This window comes from Ahaetulla prasina, chromosome 3 (assembly GCF_028640845.1).
Source record: "Ahaetulla prasina isolate Xishuangbanna chromosome 3, ASM2864084v1, whole genome shotgun sequence".
Lineage (NCBI taxonomy): Eukaryota > Metazoa > Chordata > Lepidosauria > Squamata > Colubridae > Ahaetulla > Ahaetulla prasina.
The window spans coordinates 206,729,615-206,749,218 of NC_080541.1; positions in this window are offsets into that span (position 1 = coordinate 206,729,615).

A 19,604-nucleotide genomic window follows, 5' to 3' on the forward strand; every position below is an offset into this window, starting at 1 on the left:
ACTTGTTTAGACCATTAAAAAAAACCCACCAAGTTTTGAGAAAAGAATGGAAAATTAATTTTGTTTGTTTGTTTGTTTAAACAAAGGAACTGCTATTGTAAAAACATAATGCAGGGAAAAAGCACCCAGCTTTAAATCTCAGCACAATTTGCTATTCATTACTGTGGCCAGTGGCCACACCCTGCCGCTAATGTTCAATTTTACGCATTTAATGAACTCCTTACTCGGAAGAAAGTAGCTAACCAACCCTGTAAATTCTTGTTTCCACCATTAGAATACCTGTGATTTTAAAAGGAAATGTTGGAAAATAAATATTTATTCAAACGAGTATTAAATGCAATAACAATTATGCAAGACGTTTACAACCTGTGCCATTTAATAGTCTGAAAGTTTAACCCCCCCCCCACCTCTGTTAATGAAAACATTCTCTCTGGTGCTATATTTCTTTCAGCACTTCAGATTTAGCTGCATTCTGTCTCAATGGCCAAACATGCTAAGTTACTTAAGGATGGAAAAGCCTTCACAGTGTAATTATTGATCCTTGGGATGCTAAGTTAACTTGACAAGTCAATTCATGATGCAGCCCAGATTCTAATAGGAGTATGTTGTTATTTACTGCAAAAAAACAACACCACCAACAACCTTTTTTTAAATTATTATTATTATTATTTACATTTATATCCCGCCCTTCTCCGAAGACTCAGGGCAGCTTACAGTGTGTAAGGCAATAGTCTCATTCTATTTGTATATTTACAAAGTCAACTTATTGCCCCCCCAACAATCTGGGTCCTCATTTTACCTACCTTATAAAGGATGGAAGGCTGAATCAACCTCGGGCCGGGCTTGAACCTGCAGTAATTGCAGGCTGCTGTGTTCTAATAACAGGCTTCTTACAGCCTGAGCTATTATGGCCCTTATTACCTCAGCACCAGGCCAAATTTTGTCTAGCCTGTTTAAGGGGTACCTTGCAATGACCTTTGATTCAGGCATGTTGAACTCTTAATATTAAGATATTAACACCTGATGTTCCCTTCAAGCTTTGGTACTACTGAATGCTTTGTTCTGGAAAAAGAAAGGAAGGAAGGAAGGAAGGAGCTTTTTTTCAAGAGGCAGATGGACTTTCTGGTTTTTCTTCAGCTCTTGGATGAGAAGTGAAATGTCTTCAAAGGAAAACCAGAAAGTCAAGTTGCCTCTTGAAAAAAAAGCTCCTTTGGGACAACCATGACCTGGATGACTAAGAATTTCCATAGAAAAAGAAAGAAAGAAAGAAAGAAAGAAAGAAAGAAGGAAGGAAGGAAGGAAGGAAGGAAGGAAGGAAGGAAGGAAGGAAGGAAGGAAGGAAGGAAGGAAGGAAGGAAGGGGAGGGAGAGACCTTGTTGCAAAATCATCAGCAGGAGGTATCGTGAAACCCAAAAGAGCATAAATCATTTAGTGAATAGCACAAAGGGTGAATACAACAGTAAACTGTTGTATCTGCCTGTGGCAACAGCCTTGGTACAACATAATTAAAAAAGACACAGAGTCCTTATTGTTGATCAACTAGAAGAACTCCTAATGAACAGCATTGTCCCAATGAACAGCATTGTTACATATGAAGAAAAAGCCAATGTGATGAAAGGACATCATAACGGTAATGACTTCATTCTGCTTCCAACCAACATTAGATGTTTAGGTCAGATTTTGTTCTGGTTACAACTTTGCCTGTGAAAAGGGAGACGTCTTCTATAGAGTCCTAAACTATTAATTGGACATACTTTATATCACATCTGGGCTTCAAGAATTTCAGAGAACCCCCCAATAGCTTAAAGTTTCTGTATTTCCTTATTACCATCTTGGATTTTTACAGGTTAGCTATAGTATGACTACTGTAGATCATCCTCTCCAGAGAGAGGTAGGAAAATTAAAGTAGTTTGATTTCCCTACTATATTAAGCCATGGTGTGCTTGTCATGGTTTCTTAAGTAGCCACAGCACATCATACTAAGCCAACCTCAAAACAAAGGACCCAAAGCCCACAAACAAATCCAAACAGTATGGCTTAGTATGATAATGTGAACCAAACCAATGAGTTTAATGAACATTCAATTTAACCTCTTTTCTAATCAGATTTTTTTTTGTTTACATTTATATCCCGCCCTTCTCCGAAGACTCGGGGCAGCTTACAGTGTGTAAGGCAATAGTCTCATTCTATTTGTATATTTACAAAGTCAACTTATTTCCCCCCCAACAATCTGGGTCCTCATTTTACCTACCTTATAAAGGATGGAAGGCTGAGTCAACCTTGGGCCTGGTGGGACTAGAACCTGCAGTAATTGCAGGCAGCTGTATTTTAATAACAGGCTATCTTACAGCCTGAGCCACCACGGCCCCTTATTTTCCCAGTCTGATGCCATTCAAGAAGTATTGGCTACAGCTTTGACCCCCTGCTCCTATTCCTATAGTTTTAGAAGCTGTAGTCCAAGTCATCTGGAGCAGAAGTATCCAACCTTGGCAACTTTAAGAGTTGTGGACTTCAACTCCCAGAGGAACTCTGGGAGTTGAAGTCCACAACTAATAATAGTTAGTAGTTTTTATCCCATGTCTCAGGCAGGGATCTTCCCAGTCTTTTTTTTTTTAAAGAAAGCTAGTTTTTAGATGCAAAGTGTATGTTCTAATTCTAAACCACAGTCTTTCCTCCACCAAACTACAAGTAGTTCTTGATTTACAACCACAACTGGGAGCAGAATTTCCATTGCTAAGCAAGACAGTTGTTAGGTGAGTTGTGCTTGATTTTATGACCTTTCTACCATGGTCATTAAACAAATCATTGCAGTCACATGAATCGCACAGTCATTAAACAAATCTGACTATTCACTTTACTTGTCGAAAGCCTTGTAGGAAGGTTGCGAATGACATCAATGGATCCTGCAACCATTGTTAATACATGCTGGAATTTCAAGTGCCCAAATTTTGATCACATGAGCCTGGGGATGCTGCATTATTTGTAAGTCCAAGGATCAGTTGTAAGTCTTTTTTTTCCCCCAGTGCTGTTGTCATTTGGAATGGTTGCTTAAAAATGGCTGTAAGTCAAGGACTACCTGCATTTCATTTTAATAGTTCTTTTAAAAGTAGTCTACATCCACATAAAGGGGTCAACTAGACACTAGTTTCTAACTGACCCTAACTGATCTTGGAAGTGAAGGAGGGTCACCCCTGGTTCATACTGGATAGAAAAATGTCTGGAAGTTACAGATCTATTGGCTAGATTGAGAAGTAGAAAAACAATACTCTGGAAAAGTATTGGACCCATTTCTGTAATACTGCCAAGAAAACTGCATGGAAGTAGTTATCAGAAATCAAGCTTCACTTGAGGGAATTACCTTTTATCCATGTAGCTTTTACGTCTTTCCTATTTCATGCTCCTTTATATGGTTGTTACACGTTGGACTGGTTATCATCTCTGTAATTTCCCTAGTCAAATCCACCATCTAATTATTTTCCTTAAATTGGGATTACTTTTACACATCTTTTTTAAATATTAAGAATTGCAAGCTTTTTGTCTGCTGCATGCGGTTAAAATAGAAGCGTAATAATTACTGCTAAGGTAAATCTCCTTTGAGGCTTTTATAAACATTGTAAGCTATAAGTCTTTTAAATAAATCGGTGATAGTTGGTATAGTCAGTCTCAATTGGGAAGTGAAACTCCCATACAGACACTATATATGAGATGAGGCAAGATAGTTAAGGAGTTAGGAGCACAAGTGGTGTTTTCATCTGTATTTCCAATGATAAGTCAACATTCAATGAGGGAACAAAGCATTTTAGAAATGAACCACTGGCTTAAGAGTTGGTGCCACCAAGAAAACTTCAGAGTTCTAGACCATGGTCTGCCTTACCTACCTGAAGGGCTTCTAGCAAGGGATGGGCTGCACCTCACAAGAACCAGGAAGAGTGACTCAACTTATCAGAAGGGCTTTAAATTAAAACTGAGGGGAAAGGATGACCAATCCTTAGGACAGGGGTGTCAAACTCAAGGCCCAGGGGACAGATCTGGCCCATGGGGTGGTTAGATCTGGCCTGTGGGGCTGTCCTAGAAACAGAGAAGGACTGGCCCACAGTGCCTCTGCCAGCAAAAACGGAGCTCGAGCGGGTCATGTGTTGCCCCCACCCCCGAGCTCTGTTTTCTCTGGCAGAGGGTTGCAGGAGACCAGTGCAGCTGAAAATGGAGCTCAGGAGCCCGTTTTCGCTGGCAGATTGCTCAGGTACCACAGGCGCCCACCCTCTCAACATGAGTGAGAGTATGCTGGCTATGCCACCCCTGCCCACCCTGGGTCAAACACAACTCTGATGCAGACCTCAAGTTGAAATCGAGTTTGACACTCCTGCCTTAGGATCTTTGGGACCCTAATCGCAAGATTAAACCCTGAGACCTTGAGACAACCAATCAAACACTTAAGTTGAGGAGTGATGGGAAGGAAGAAAAACTCAGAGAAAATAAAGTTACCTCTTTTCTTTCTTTTCAATTATGGCTGTTTTTTCATTGGCAGATCCTGGAAATGAACCTGTGCCAAGATGCAAAGGAAGGCCACCACTTTTAAGAGGAATAGAGAAAAGACATGCGGGACGTACAACATGTTGCCGAAGGACAAAGAAGGGTTGCATCTATTAAAACGCCCTTAAAACTCTTCAAGGTACAAAAATCCTGTTTTGCTTTCCTTTGGGCCTTAGCCTCGCTTGACTTTGTGACACACAGATCTACAGCTGCAACCTACTGCGCTGTGAATGCTAGTGACCCTTTAATGTTTTAAAATCCAAATGCAACACAGGGAAGCTGATTCATGTTCGCTGTGTCAAGAATTCCATGGATGTCCCAGTATGTAAAAAGATCCAAAAGTGTTAGTCATCCAGCTAGCACAGCTTCAGAATGCGGCAATTCTTTAGGCTCCTCTCGGTCAGAAAGGAAGTGTTGTTGAAGAGAACAGAGGTCCTTCTAAAAGTGGCCTTTTCATCCACAAGTTTCAAGTTTACCGATGATGTAAAAAATTGAACTGCTCTCTGCATGAAGTACTTTGCTTCATAATGGACTGAGCCTCGGATGACAGCATTTCAGTGACATTATTCAACTGGAGAAAAGGTGGCATATTTGGGGAATAATATCACCAGTAATTCATGGAAGATTTGCTTCAGCGTTTCGGCATTTGAAAGTTACATCTCAGGGTTTTTTTGGGGGGGGGGGGGAAATGTAAGACGTTACCTTTCTCAAAAACTAAGCAGAACCGGTTAATAGAGTATTAGCACTGCATGCTAAATTAAAGCAGGTATCCTAAAATGTATTTGGAAATGTACATAACACCACTAATAACACCAACATCAAATTAACACAGTGAAGCAATTTCAAACACGGAACATAAAAAATGTAAAAACTCTGAGGCAGCCTCCCTTGAGAGCTATGCAGAGATGTTGAACTACAATTCCCAGCATTCCCGGCTCAAATTTTTGGGTCACCCTTGCAGTATAAACTTCCCTTTAGAATATCAGGATCATATCCAAGAGCCAATCAATAGTTTAGCAGATACAATTTTTAAGTTGCTTGCAAAGTTAGCATATCCTGCAATATACCAGTCAGTTCTGGACATCAAAAAACATGATTTTGTCTGCTCTCTCTCTCTCTCTTTTTTTATTTGCATTTATATCCTGCCCTTCTCCGAAGATTCAGGATGGCTTACACTATGTCAAGCAATAGTCTTCATCCATTTGTATATCATATACAAAGTCAACTTATTGCCCCCAACAATATGGGTCCTCATTTTACCTATCTTATAAAGGATGGAAGGCTGAGTCAACCTTGGGCCTGGTGGGACTTGAACCTGCAGTAATTGCAAGCAGCTGCTGTTAATAACAGACTGTCTTAACAGTCTGAGCCACTCAAGGACCCTTGAAATGCCTCAAATGAAATGAAATTTAACTTAAAACAGAAAAAAAAGCAGGTATCCTTTCCTATGTATCCTTTTTTTTCCTACACCCATCCAACTAAAACAGGCAGAACACTGCTCTAATGTATGCATCTTTAGCTTCCACGCCATCAGCAGGAGCCAATTGGGAAGGGAAAGAAGGTCCAGCAATTCTAAAACATCTAAAATCTAAACGGTTATTTGAAGCAACCTGTAAGGAAGGCCTCGGAGTCATAAACCATATCACCAATGAGATGGACAGGAAAGAAAATGAGAATGAATGATAGTGAGGACAGACAGAAAACATGAATGGTTAATTCATGGGTAGGCAGCAAACCCATGACCATCAGTTAGTTGGGCTGGGGCAGATGAGAGTTGTAGTTGAAAGCACCACATTGCCTAACCCAAATAGATGAAAAAGAGCTGGTAGGATGCTTTCTTTATGTTGGATAATGAAGGAGAAGAGGAAGAAAAGGAAAGCGTGGGCAGAGGGGAAAGAAGGAAGATGATATTTTGTCTTGTCCACCATATTTGGACAAGCCATATTTGACTTGTCCACCTTGGGATAATGCTATTCGCAACCTATATGTTGGGGCATGATGCAGAAATGCTGCTAATTGACTAAACATTTATGGAATTGGAGCATCTTATAAATCTATATATACCTTGACTCAGAGGTGGGTTTCAGCAGGTTCTGACCAGTTCTGGAGAACCGGCAGCGGAAATATTGAGTAGTTCAGAGAACCGGTAGTAAAAATTCTGACTGGCCCCACCCCCATCTATTCTCTGCCTCCCCAGCTGATTGGGAGGAAATGGGGATTTTTGCAGTAACCTTCCTTTGGATTGGGGTGCAAATATACATTTTACAGTATCCTTCCCCTGCCACACCCACCAAGCCATGCCCACCAAGCCATGCCACGCCCACAGAACAGGTAGTTAAAATTTTTGAAACCCACCACTTGCCCTGACTGCTCTTTAGAAGGCCAGATCCTGAAGGTGAAACTCAAATACTTATGCCACCTAATGAGAAGGAAGGACTCACTGGAGAAGAGTCTAATGCGGGGAAAGATTGAGGGAAAAGAAGAATGGGACGAAAGAGAATGAGGTGGCTGGATGGAGTCACTGAAGCAGCAGGCATGAGCTTAAATGGACTCCAGAGGATGGTAGAGGACAGGAAGGCCTGGAGGAATGCTGTCCATGGGGTCATGATGGGTCGGACATGACTTTGCAACTAACAATAACAATAAATCTACATTTTTCCTATCTAGATAGCATATCATTACTGTTGAACTTAGAAACATAGAAAACTGATGGCAGAAAAAGACCTAGTAGTAGTCCATTGTGTCTACATGGAGGCTTTTATTTTTATTATATTTTTAAATTATTAATTAATTAAAATTTAATGTTTATAATTTTTTAAACACAGTTTTCCAAATATTGTCAACCAAGGCAGATCTTTTTGCCTCCTCAAACCTCTGATGCCTATAATAAGAGAGAAACCATGTGAAACATGAAGGAGAGTACCTAGTGTGACTTGAAATCCCATTAATAAGGCAGTTTGTGGTCTTGGGAATGCAGAAAGTTCTCTGTTGACACAGCAATTCCTATATTTCTTTTTGGCCACATGGGATATGAATTCTGGGCATTGTCATCCTATCGCATTGGGAGAGAACCAAATTGCGCAGTGGTAAGTTTCAATTTTTTTTAATACTGGTTCTGTGGGAGTGGCTTGGTGGGCATGGCAGGGAAGGATACTGTAAAATCTCCATTCCCTCCCCGCTCCAGGGGAAGGATACTGCAAAATCCCCATTTCCTCCCGATCAGCTGGGACTTGGGAGGCAGAGAATAGATGGGGGTGGGGCCAGTCAGAATTTTTACTATCGGTTCTCCGAACTACTCAAAATTTCCTCTACCGGTTCTTCAGAACTGGTCAGAACCAGCTGAAACCCACCTCTGAAATTGTGGGATGCTATATAAGTTTACAAGATCTACATAGTTGTATGTTTAGTAAAAAGTGAAATAAGAAGCTGGTTTCAGGAAACAGGGGGCTGAAAATTTAGTTTATTTCATCCCATTGATGGTGGACTTTAAAAGAAACAAAAGCAAGATGGTTATATTTGATGAGTTCAGCACTGTGTGCAAGTCTGTAGGGAAACAAGTAACCTAGTAATGACTTCGGGTTGTAACATACTTTTCACTAAAGATTATTCTGATCTTTAAAGAAGAATATTTGTAGCTCAGGGTTGAAATGAGGGGTCCTTGGTGCTCTCTGGGCTTCCTTGTTTTCTTGCAGACATCTCATTACCCTAACTAGGTAACATCATCAGTATTATAGTAGTAAGGAGTACTATTTGCTGTCATTCTGGTGTCTTGCCTGTCTGTGTGGATGGGGGTCATCTTAGAAATTCTTTGGTCTAGACATTAACAGCATCTATAGACTGCAGAAAGAGACATTCAATGAGCCCCAAAGAGAAAAAGACCCCAGCACCTCTCCACCAGTAATTGCACTCAGATCAGCATCAATTAACTCGAATGTTAACTTCAGATGTTGAGGCTACTAGAAAGAGTGCTGAGAAAAGCAACAAAGATTATTAGGGGACTAAATGATAAAGCATAAGATGAAAGGGGTATGTCTAGTCCAGAGGTGGGTTTCAGCAGGTTCTGACCAGTTCTGGAGAACCGGTAGCGGAAATTTTGAGTAGTTCAGAGAACCGGTAGTAAAAATTCTGACTGGCCCCGCCCCCATCTATTCTCTGCCTCCTGAGTCCCAGCTGATTGGGAGGATATGGGGATTTTGCAGTATCCTTCCCCTGGAGTGGGGTGGGAATGGAGATTTTACCGTATCCTTCCCCTGGATTGGAGAGGGAATGGAATTTTTACCATATTCTTCCCCTGGAGTGTGGTGGGAATGGAGATTTTACAATACCCTTCCCCTGCCACACCCACCAAGCCATGCCCACCAAACCAAGCCACACCCATAGAACCGGTAGTAAAAAAATTTGAAACCCACCACTGGTCTGGTCCAATGAAAAGAACATTATAGCAGTGGTCCCAATATTTGAGGGGCTGCCACAAAGAATGGGGGTCAAATATACTGCAAAGCACCTGAAGGAAGGGCAAGAAGCAATGGATAGAAACTTACGAAAGAGAGGTCTAACCTGAAAATAAGGAGAAATTTCCTGACAGTGAAAACAATTAATGGGCAGAATAGGTTGCCTTCAGAAGTTGTAAAGACCATCACTCAAGGTTTTGAAGAAGAGTTTGGACAGCCATTTGTCTGAAACGGTATAAGCTCTCCAGTGGCGGTATTCAGCAGGTTCTGACCAGTTCTGGAGAACCAGTAGTGGAAATTTTGAGTAGTTTGGAGAACCGGTAAATACCGGTAAATACCACTTCTGACTAGCCCCGTCCCCATCTATTCTCTGCCTCCTGAGTCCCAGCTGATTGGGAGGAAATGGGATTTTGCAGTAACCTTCCCCTGGAGTGGGGAGGGAATGGAGATTTTACAGTATCCTTCCCCTGCCACGCCCACCAAGCTATTCCCACAGAACCGTGGTGGCTCAGGCTGTAAGATAGCCTGTTACAGCAGGCTGCAATTACTGCAGGCTCGAATCCCACCAGGCCCAAGGTTGACTCAGCCTTCCATCCTTTATAAGGTAGGTAAAATGAGGACCCAGATTGTTGGGGGGGCAATAAGTTGGCTTTGTAAATATACAAATAGAATGAGACTATTGCCTTACACACTGTAAGCCGCCCTGAGTCTTTGGAGAAGGGCGGGATATAAATGTAAATAAATAAAAAAAAAACTGGTAGTAAAAAAATTTGAATGCCACCACTGAAGCTCTCTTGCTTGAACAGGAGGTTAGACTAGAAGACCTCTAGGGTCTCTTCAAACTCTTTCAGCCTGCCTGACTTGGACATCATGGGAGAACCTGCTCACAATTCCCTACTTTCATGAGGTAGAGGTTGTAATCATGCCTTTAGTGGGGGGAACAAGACATTTGATATGCCCCCATTCTTTTGGCTTTCTGCAAGCTATTAAAAAACTAAATTATTTTGGAAGACCTTTAGGGATGAGTTGATGCGATCAGACTGTCTGGTTATTGTGTGATTATTTATATTCTTTTACCATGGATGTCTTATTGTATTTTATTGGTGTCAATGAAGAGCCAAGAGTCTCTTAGATTGTGGTTGTTCATATCTAATGCATAAATGAATAAAAAAAAACATTTTGTGGGCCGGTCATCTTATTTGTTACCACAGTTTAATTTATAGCATAGATAATTTTGCTTTCTTCATGGCAAATAAATTTCTGGATATAGTTCAACCTCATTTGAGAACATATTTAAATGAAAAATCTGTTTCACATAGAAGGACAAATGAGAATGGCTGTTACCATCATCTTTAATGCACTAAATTCCTTTGCACAGATTGTTCTTGTTACTACTGCTTTGAAAATATCTACACAGGATAAAACTCCTTTCTGTACATATGTGCCATACACAAACTTTTAAAAAAAATGAGAGAATTGAGGAACAATTTAATTCCAGGAAAAATCTTGTACCTACTCCGATTTTAATCATATGGTTGTCATGTCCACGGAGGTTTTGTGGGCCCTAATAACAAAATTCCCTATAAATCTGTAAGCCTAGATCAATGGAGAAGGAAAGGCTAATGTTAACTAATATTTTAATTTAAACCTTCATCATGATTGTTGCAATGGCAACAGATTTTGGCTGACCTATTTCTTGTTCCCAGTAACAGTGTCTATAAAGGAAAAATTAACTTAAATCGAAAGTAAAATTATTTAAATACCATTCATAATTAGTCATCATATATTTACCACTCCCTGTCCCACCACATATAAATTTAGGAGGGTTATAAAAGAGATACTCAGCTTTGAGGTTGAACAGGATTGTGTCTTTTAGGCCTCAGATAGAACATCCTTCCACAAAACCACTATGTTTTGCATCTTAATTAACTGTGTGTGTCCAAAATTGCCAAGTCCATTTGAATATTCTTTTATATTGAAAAATATCATAGCCTCTTCAAGACTGTAGCTAACCCACAATTATATTGTTCTGTTTCCTCCCTCATTTTCTTTGTGTTGCCCAATGGTCAGGATAGAAGAAGAATAGAAGAATAGAAGAATAGAATTTTTTATTGGCCAAGTGTGATTGGACACACAAGGAATTTGTGTTTGTAAATCAGATATCAGGTAAATGCAAATGTTTATTGCCACTTTTGGAAATTAGACTGGTTTCATTTTTAATTGGAATATTCTGAGTACTTGGAAACTGTCACACTCCATAGAGGGGCATTATCCATGTTCAGTCTTCTTCAGGATTGGATGTTTTTAGAATGATTGGCCTTTAGAATCCTTTCTGAAATAAACTGATAGAAGAAATATAAGCCGTTGCATTTGAATATATTTTCTGGACCAGGAGGCAAGGGCAATAGTTATCATCTTGCACTTGTATCTTGATTACACCTGTTTGCTCTATATGGGACTGTCCTTGAAAGAGTTGGAAGCCTTAACCACTCCTATTGTTTGCTTACTGTTGATAAGTAGTAGAGCAAGATCATTTTTCAGGAATTAGACTGCATACCAGTTGGCTTCCAGGTCCAATTCAAAGTTCTGGTTGTCGTTTATAAAACCTTCATAGCTCCGATCCTTACTGCTGTTAGGACCAGCTGATTAAGGTAGAATCCACCCATCTATTTCCCCCCCTCCCCGGCCAAAAAAACTCTTATACTTGAGGTGTGAAGATGTGAAGTTCAGAAACCAGCCTTCTGAGTCATTGCTCTTTTGCTCTGCCATAAATTGCCCTCTGCCTCCCCCCCCACGCCACCCAGTTAGAATGGTTTCTTCCTTGCTAATATTCCAAAAAACAAGTTTGAGGGGTCCTTGGTGCTCTCTGAGCTTGGCTGTTTTTTTGCAGACGTTTCATTTACCCGAACTAGGGAACATCATCAGTCTGATTATTTCGGCCCTGAACTACAAATATTCTCCTTTATTGGCAACCAAGATTGTTGTTTTTTCCAAGAAGACCTTGGTAAAAAAAAAAAGTTACTTTACTGAAGGCACTTACACATAGCAGATATAATTAGTCTGAGAGTATAAAGCTTGGAAGTTCTGGTTTGACTTGTTTTTATGGTTTAATTGTTTCATTGCTTGGGTTTAAGCTGCCTGGAAGCTTTGATGCAGGAGGCACACAGTAGCACAGTAAATGAATAAGTAAAAATAAAGATATGATCAATTTTCATAGTAAATCCATTGCACAATGACAATCACATGATGGCAGATTGGGGACGCAATTACCGACCCTCCTCTCATGTCCATGTTGCTTGTTCCACCATACAAGCCACATTATGGAGGAAAAGACTGCATAGGTCAGGGGTCATGTTGGCTGAAGAATTCTGGGAGTTGAAGTCCAGAAGTCTTAAAGTTGCCAAGTTTGGAGACGCCTGGTGTAGGATATCTCTGTGATTGAACAGAGCAGTGTGTCAACTTTGGACTGAACCTGGCCACAGACATCTTTCTGTTCCTCAGTTGTCACAAAGAAGGGAAGGAGGGAAATGCATTACTAGACACAACAAAGGACTTTTCTCATGAGAACCAAGGTCATATCTATTAGCAACAGATAAGGTTGAGGAAGGAGTGCCTGAAGAGCCCGCCAATTAACCCAATTGGCCAACGTGACCTGTGATACTTGGGGATGGGGTTATTTCCTAGTTTAATTATACTGAAACTGAGGAAAAGATTTAGATTTGGTTTTCCATTGAAGCTATGCCTATGCGATCTATTTCATTAAAGAAGACCTTTGAGAAAGAGCCAAGTCTCAGAGCTCTGATTTGCTTGGGTTCATTAGTTGGAGACTTGACAAAGTATTTATCAACCTTGTGAACTTTAAGATGTGTAGGAACCCGCACTGCATATCGGACATTAATACAATTGAGCAAGTCCAGAGATATTTCATGAGGAGTCCTCAACCCCTCTGCTCGCAACAGAATACATTATGCCACCAGGCTTGAAATTTTGGGCTTAGACAACTTAGACCTACACTGCCTTTGGTCTGACCTAAGTGTAGTACATAAAATTATCTGCTACAATGTCCTACTTTTCAATGATTACTTCAGCTTCAACCACAACAATACACGAGCATGCAATAGATACAGTGGTGGGATTGAAGTAATTTAACAACCTGTTCTCTGCTCTAATGATTTCTTCCAACAACCAGTTTGCCAAACTGCTCAGAAAGTTAACAACCGGTTCTCCCGAAGTGGTGCAAACTGGCTGAATCCCACCACTGAATAGTTACAAACTTAAGGTAAACCGCTCCAAACTCGATTGCAGAAAATACAACTTCAGCAACAGAGTGGTCAATGCCTGGAATGCACTACCTGACTCTGTGGTTTCTTCCCCAAACCCCCATAACTTTAACCTTAGACTGTCTACTGTTGACCTCAACCCATTCCTAAGAGGTTTGTAAGGGGCATGCCTAAGCGCACCAACATGCCTACCATCCCTATCCTACTGTCCCCATTTATTTCTATCAATTTCTTTTTTTTTTTTATTGAAAAAGTTTTACAACAATTAAATTTTTCCCCCTCCCCCTCCCTCCTAAAACCCCCTCCTCCCCCGGACTTTCCGGAGCAAACACAAGGTATAGTTCCTTAAACAAAACAGTCATACATTAAATTTTTAAAATCTAACACAATTATAATCTTTCTCTCTCACATAACCTGACTTCTTCCATTAAAATCAAAAATAACATCCTTCATTCAAAAGCAATCCGAAATTTCTTAATCTGATATCTATTTTGAATATAATCAATCCAGTTCTTCCATTCATTTAAATATTTTTCTTGAGTACTGTCTTTCAAGAAGGCTGAGATTTTAGCCATCTCAGCCAAATTGGAAACTTTCAATATCCATTCTTCTATTGTGGGTAATTCTTTTTTCTTCCAATATTGTCCAATCAACAGTCATGCTGCTGTTATTAAGTTCAAAATCAACTTAGTCTCAATCACTGTACAGTCCGTTGTTATTCCCAAAAGGAAAAATTGCGGTAGGAACTTTATCTTCTTCTTCAGAACATTCTGCATAATCCACCAGATTCTTATCCAGAAAGACTTAATTTTCTTACAAGTCCACCATACATGAAAATATGTAGCATCATCACAATTACATCTCCAACATTTCGCTTGCATATCTGGATACATACATGATAATTTCTTAGGATCTAAATGCCATCTATAAAACATCTTATAAAAATTTTCCTTAAATTCTGCGCTATGTAAATTTAACATTTCTAACCCAAATTTTTTCCCATGTTTCCAACATTATTGGTTCTTGAATATTCTGTGCCCATTTTATCATACAATCCTTTATTAAATCTCTTTCAGAATCTATTTCTATCAACACAGTATACAATCTCTTTATATGCATATATTTCTATCAATTTCATGTATTCATAATCATGTTTATACTTATATCTGTTATCTTATACATGTCTGACAAAACAAACAAACAAACAAACCAACCAGCATAGCTGACTGGGGAACTCTGGGAGTTGAAGTCTACACATCTTAAAGTTCACAAGATTGAGAAACATTTCCAATGGGTTATCTATGAGACTGTCATCATCTCGTACAACTGTATTAAGTAGTGCACCTCCATTCTCCCCACATTGCACAAGAGGTTTAATGTTGAAGTAGCACTGGAATGAGTATGAGATAAAGAAAAATTAGCCATCAGGTTCACAGTTGGTATCCAGTTAGGACCATTCATAACAGCACCTTCTGCTGCTACCAAAGAATACTTCAAGATTCTATGGGTTCATCCACAGAAGTGCTTTCCTGGACTTACCTCCCATCCTGCAGGCAGAAGGAAATCATGTTGGCATAAGCTGTGTTGTTCCCACAATAAGTCCTTCAGATGCATTTGAAACACAGCCATGTTATGTTGCTGCTATACAATTCCACTGTATGACAATGGAAGGTAAGGGATTGGTCATTTTTCCTCAGATGAAATTCCAGTTTTCTCAAGGTCACCAAATACAAGAAAAGCTGCCAGTAACTACCATACCGAATATGTGTTGGGGCCTTGCTTGTACATCTGAAACCTCTATCCATCCATTTTCTTCCCATTTCTACAATAATGATTGATTGTTAAACCTATTGAACATGAGATGGCAGCAAAGAGTTGGAATTTTACATTTTTTTTCCTTTGCTACCATCTAGTGTCTTTCAAGTTTGGGTGGCCATTACATAAATATTGTTGAAGAGCTGAAACAGAAGAATGGCATTTTGGTTTGTATGCAAGAGATGTTTCATACATACATACATACATACATACATACATACATACATACATACATACAGTCTGATTAAAGCAGATACTGAAGCTGGAGCTCTGCTCCTTCTCTTGCATCTGAAGAAATGTTGAAGAAGAGATGCATTGGCTAGTGATTGGAAGACAGGGGCATTCCCAGAGCGGACCTACAAGTGTTCTGACCCAGCCACCCAAACATGACAAAACCTCTGAAGTTAACTCAGATTCCTTTATTAGGAGTGCCGGCAGCCCCAGCAAAAAGTTTCTCTCTCAATGTAGGCTAACAAGTCTGTCCGGCCAGAGGAAGAATAGTTATCTGTCACATTTATTCATCTCTGCTCTCTGCCTTTTATCCCCAGAGCTAGGGTGGAGCTTTGCTAACAGCGGTGGCTCTTCTCTGCCTGTTGTGGTCCACCAGCAGCCTGTGGCACTGGCAATGGAGTCGGACAGCGATGAGGTTGAAGAAGAGCATGGGCCAGTCCTGGAGGCTGGGGAAGGCCCAGATGAGGGCTCTGTGTCGGAGGCTGAGGTGGGGCCAGGGCCATTGGTGAGTGAGGTGCGGACTCCAGAGCATCCAGAGACTGACAATAGTGAGGCAGAGGAACAGGAGGAGCCTGTTCCTAATGCACTCATGAGAAGAGCTGCCAGAAGGCAAGAGCAGCTCAAGCAAAGAGGACAACTCGGGAGTAGGGCCAAGAGATGATTGGCCCTTCCCATAAGGCTTAAAAGACCAGCAACGGCGTTTGGCCTCTTTGCTGGAAAACAACATTGATAGCTTTGTCTTGTTGCATTTGTATCGGTGTCTTCTGAACTATTGCCAAGAAAGGCCTTTGGCAGTTTGCCTAATTGGACCAAGGTTGGTGATAGGACTGAGGAATTGTATTGGGAGGAATCTGCTTTAATTTAGTTGAACTACGCTGGGAATGAATTAATTCTCAGCTGTTCGATTAAAGTTTGTTTGTTTTTACACTGACTGAGTTTCCTAATACCTACTTGGGCTTGGGTCACAACATTGCTTTCTGTGCAGCCACATATCAGGCACCGGACCCAGCTGTTCCTCTTCTTCCTCATCAGCCACCTCCAAGACCTGGGGGCTGTTGACTCTTCATCTGAGGGCTGATGGATGACCCAGGCTCCACCTCTCTCTCTCTCTCTCTCTCTCTCTCTCTCTCTCTCTCTGCCAGCTCCATTCCCCCTTCCCCCTCGGACCTGTCAGGTTGCCCCACTCCTCCTCTTCCTCTGATTTGGTGCTGGAGGGGCCGGCGGCCAACAGGTCACAACAACTATGTCAATTAGAGATGAACAGGTCACCAAGCCGGAGTACATCGTCATAAGGCTTCTCTGTCTCAATGAATTTTAGATTGTCCTCATAGGAGGTTTTATGTTGGGTTACAATCAGAGATGGGTTTCAGCCAGTTCTGACCAGTTCTGGAAAACCAGTAGCAGAAATTCTGAGTAGTTCGGAGAACTGGTAGTAAAAATTCTAACTGGCCCTGCCCCCATCTATTCTCTGCCTCCTGAGTCCCAGCTGATTGGGAGGAAATGGGGATTTTGCAGTAACCTTCCCCTGGAGTGGGGTGAGAGTGGAGATTTTACAATATCCTTCCCCTGCCCTCCCACGGCCTCCAAGCCATACCCACCATGCTATGCCCACCAAGCCACACTCACAGAACCGGTAGTAAAAAAATTTGAAACCCACCATTGATTACAATAAGATGGAAACCAGGTCACAAAGGGTTAGAGGAATGCCTTTGTGACACAGCAAGCAGGGCATGTGGATGAGCCCTTAGTGCAGCGGTTCTCAACCTGTGGGTCGGGACCCCATTGGGGGTCGAATGACGATTTGCCAGGGGTCGCCTAAGACCATCGGAAATATGGGAAGTATACTTGCGAGTTGAAGAATCGCGTTCCAATGGTTGACTCCACAAGCCAGCTGCAGGCTCTTCAAATCGCTAGCCGAATTCGGCTTCAGGCACAATGAATTAAAAAAAAGAGAAATCTTTGCTCCGATGTCTCCCTCTCAAGCCAGCTGCAATCACTCCCAATCACTAGCCTAATCTGGCTTCAGGCGCGATAAACTTAATAGGGGAGGAGTCTCTGCTTTAATGCCTCCGTCCTCAAGGCAATCGCAAGCAGTTCAGATCGCTAGCCAATATGGCTTCAGGCGCGATAAATTCAAAACGAAAATAATTTTATGGTTGGGGTCGCCACATCGTGGGGAATTGAATTAAAGGGGTCGCCACATCGTGGGGAATTGTATTAAAGGGGTCGCAGCACTATAAAGGTTGAGAACCACTGCCTTAGTGAAATTAGTTTCAGATGTCTGTCTTGTCAACTTCTATACGTGGAAAGTAATTCGTGTATCAGCTTCTTGATTACCATAGTCCTCTAGTGGTTCTGTTAAGATGTTTTTCCCCTTATATGTCTCTACAACTCCACTCGCAATGATTCAAATATGGTGTTTCCCGCAGAACAGCCTTAAATTATTATGAAGGGAATTAACGATTTAAAGTATAATTCAAATTCAAATTCAAATCTGGAATCTTAGCCCACCGTGGGTGAGCTCCAAAAGCACTGACAACTCTGCAAAGCTTTTTTTCTTTTCTTTAAAAAAAAAAAAGGTTTTCTAGAACCCACAGCCACATGAAAAATGAACTGTAATCCAACGGAAACCTATGACATTTTTAACATTATGCAATGTTTGTGTGAAAAACTACGGTAGAAATTCCCCATGCCTCTCCAAAACTATTTCTAGCTTTTAATTACATTTCACCATTAATTCGGGACAGCTTTTTATAATAATGGCTCACTGCACAAAACTTATGTAACTCATTTACAAATGGGAAATTAGGAACATTTGGAGGAAAAGGATTTACTGTAATTATGAAATGTACGCTTTTGCTCTCAATGCATTCAGTTCTCCAGTCTTCTCCTCAGACAATAAGGTGCAACAGTTACAGGTATTTGGCGGTGGGGTCTGGGGATAAGCAATGAGAATTAATTTGGGAAATGATCCCGCGCTGGAAGGACTGATGAAATATCGAGAAACTGCAAACGTTTGTTATAAGGAAGGGACGGCTGCTCAGTGGCACAACATATGGATTACATGAAAATGGTTTCATGTTCAAACCGTGACACATTCATTGCTCTGGCTAAAGAGCTGCCTGTCTCGCTGCCAGAATAGACACCGCTGATTGGACAAACCTATACGCAGACAGATTGATTTCTAACGTTAGCTCTGGAGGCGTCCCCTTTCTTTGGAACAAACAAACAAAAAACTGAACTAAGGAACTAAATTTGGTCCCATTTGTTCTGAAACAAATACTACAGCATGGGAAATGGACATTTCTTGCTGGTTTTTCCTCCTTGCGCGTCGTTGCTCATTTCTCTCTTACTGTGTGGAATGGGATGTTTCATTTTCTGTAATCGACCCAGTTTATTACAATCTGGCAGTCATTTTATTTTCCCAGAATGTTCTAGACTTTTGTCCATATGTGTGGGTTTGGTTTGGTTTTTTTTTTTAGAGGAGGGGGATTAAATAGGATCTTAGAGCAGTTATCTCTCAACCTCAGCAACTTTAAGAAGTTTGGATGTCAACTCCTAGAATTCTCCAGCCTTTAGGTCAGCGTTTCTCAACCTCAACAACTTTTAAGATGTGGTAGACTTCCATTCTCAGAACCCCCCAGGAAGTCAGGGAATTCTGGGAATTGAAGTCCGTGCATCTTAAAAAGTTGCTGAAATTTAAAAATATTGTTTTAGGTCAGGTGTCAGCAACCTGCAGCTCCAGAGCCGCATGCGGCTCTTTGGGCCCTCTGCTGTGACTCCTGGTCAGGTGATCCCACCACTGGTTGGCCCCCCCTTCGCCCACCCCTCACCCTCCCCTTGCAGTCACTCCTCACCTGACCTGAGAAGGTAAGGGCAACGGCGGGGGATGGAGAAGTGGCCAGGGCAAAGATACAGAGAGAGGGGGAGAGAGAGAGAGACATAAAGAGGGGGGACATAGAGGGAGGGAGGGAGTGTGGGGAGAAAGACGTCAAAAGGTTTTTGTGGTTCTCAGTGTTTTTTAACAACCGGTTCTCTGCCCTAATGACCGGCTGCGGGGGATCATGTGAGAAGGTAGAAGTGAGTGACATTGAGTTGGCCATGCCCACCCAGGTTTTGTGGCTTCTGGTGTTTTCTGTGGGAAATGGGTCTAAATGGCTCTTTGAGTGTTTAAGGTTGCAGACCCCTGTGTTAGGGGATAGTGCTGCCGTTTCTTTCTAAATCTGCAACAAAAATGTCTGAATAAACAGGGCCTTGATGTCCTGAATGTTGTGGGAAATCATTTCAATCAATCTTG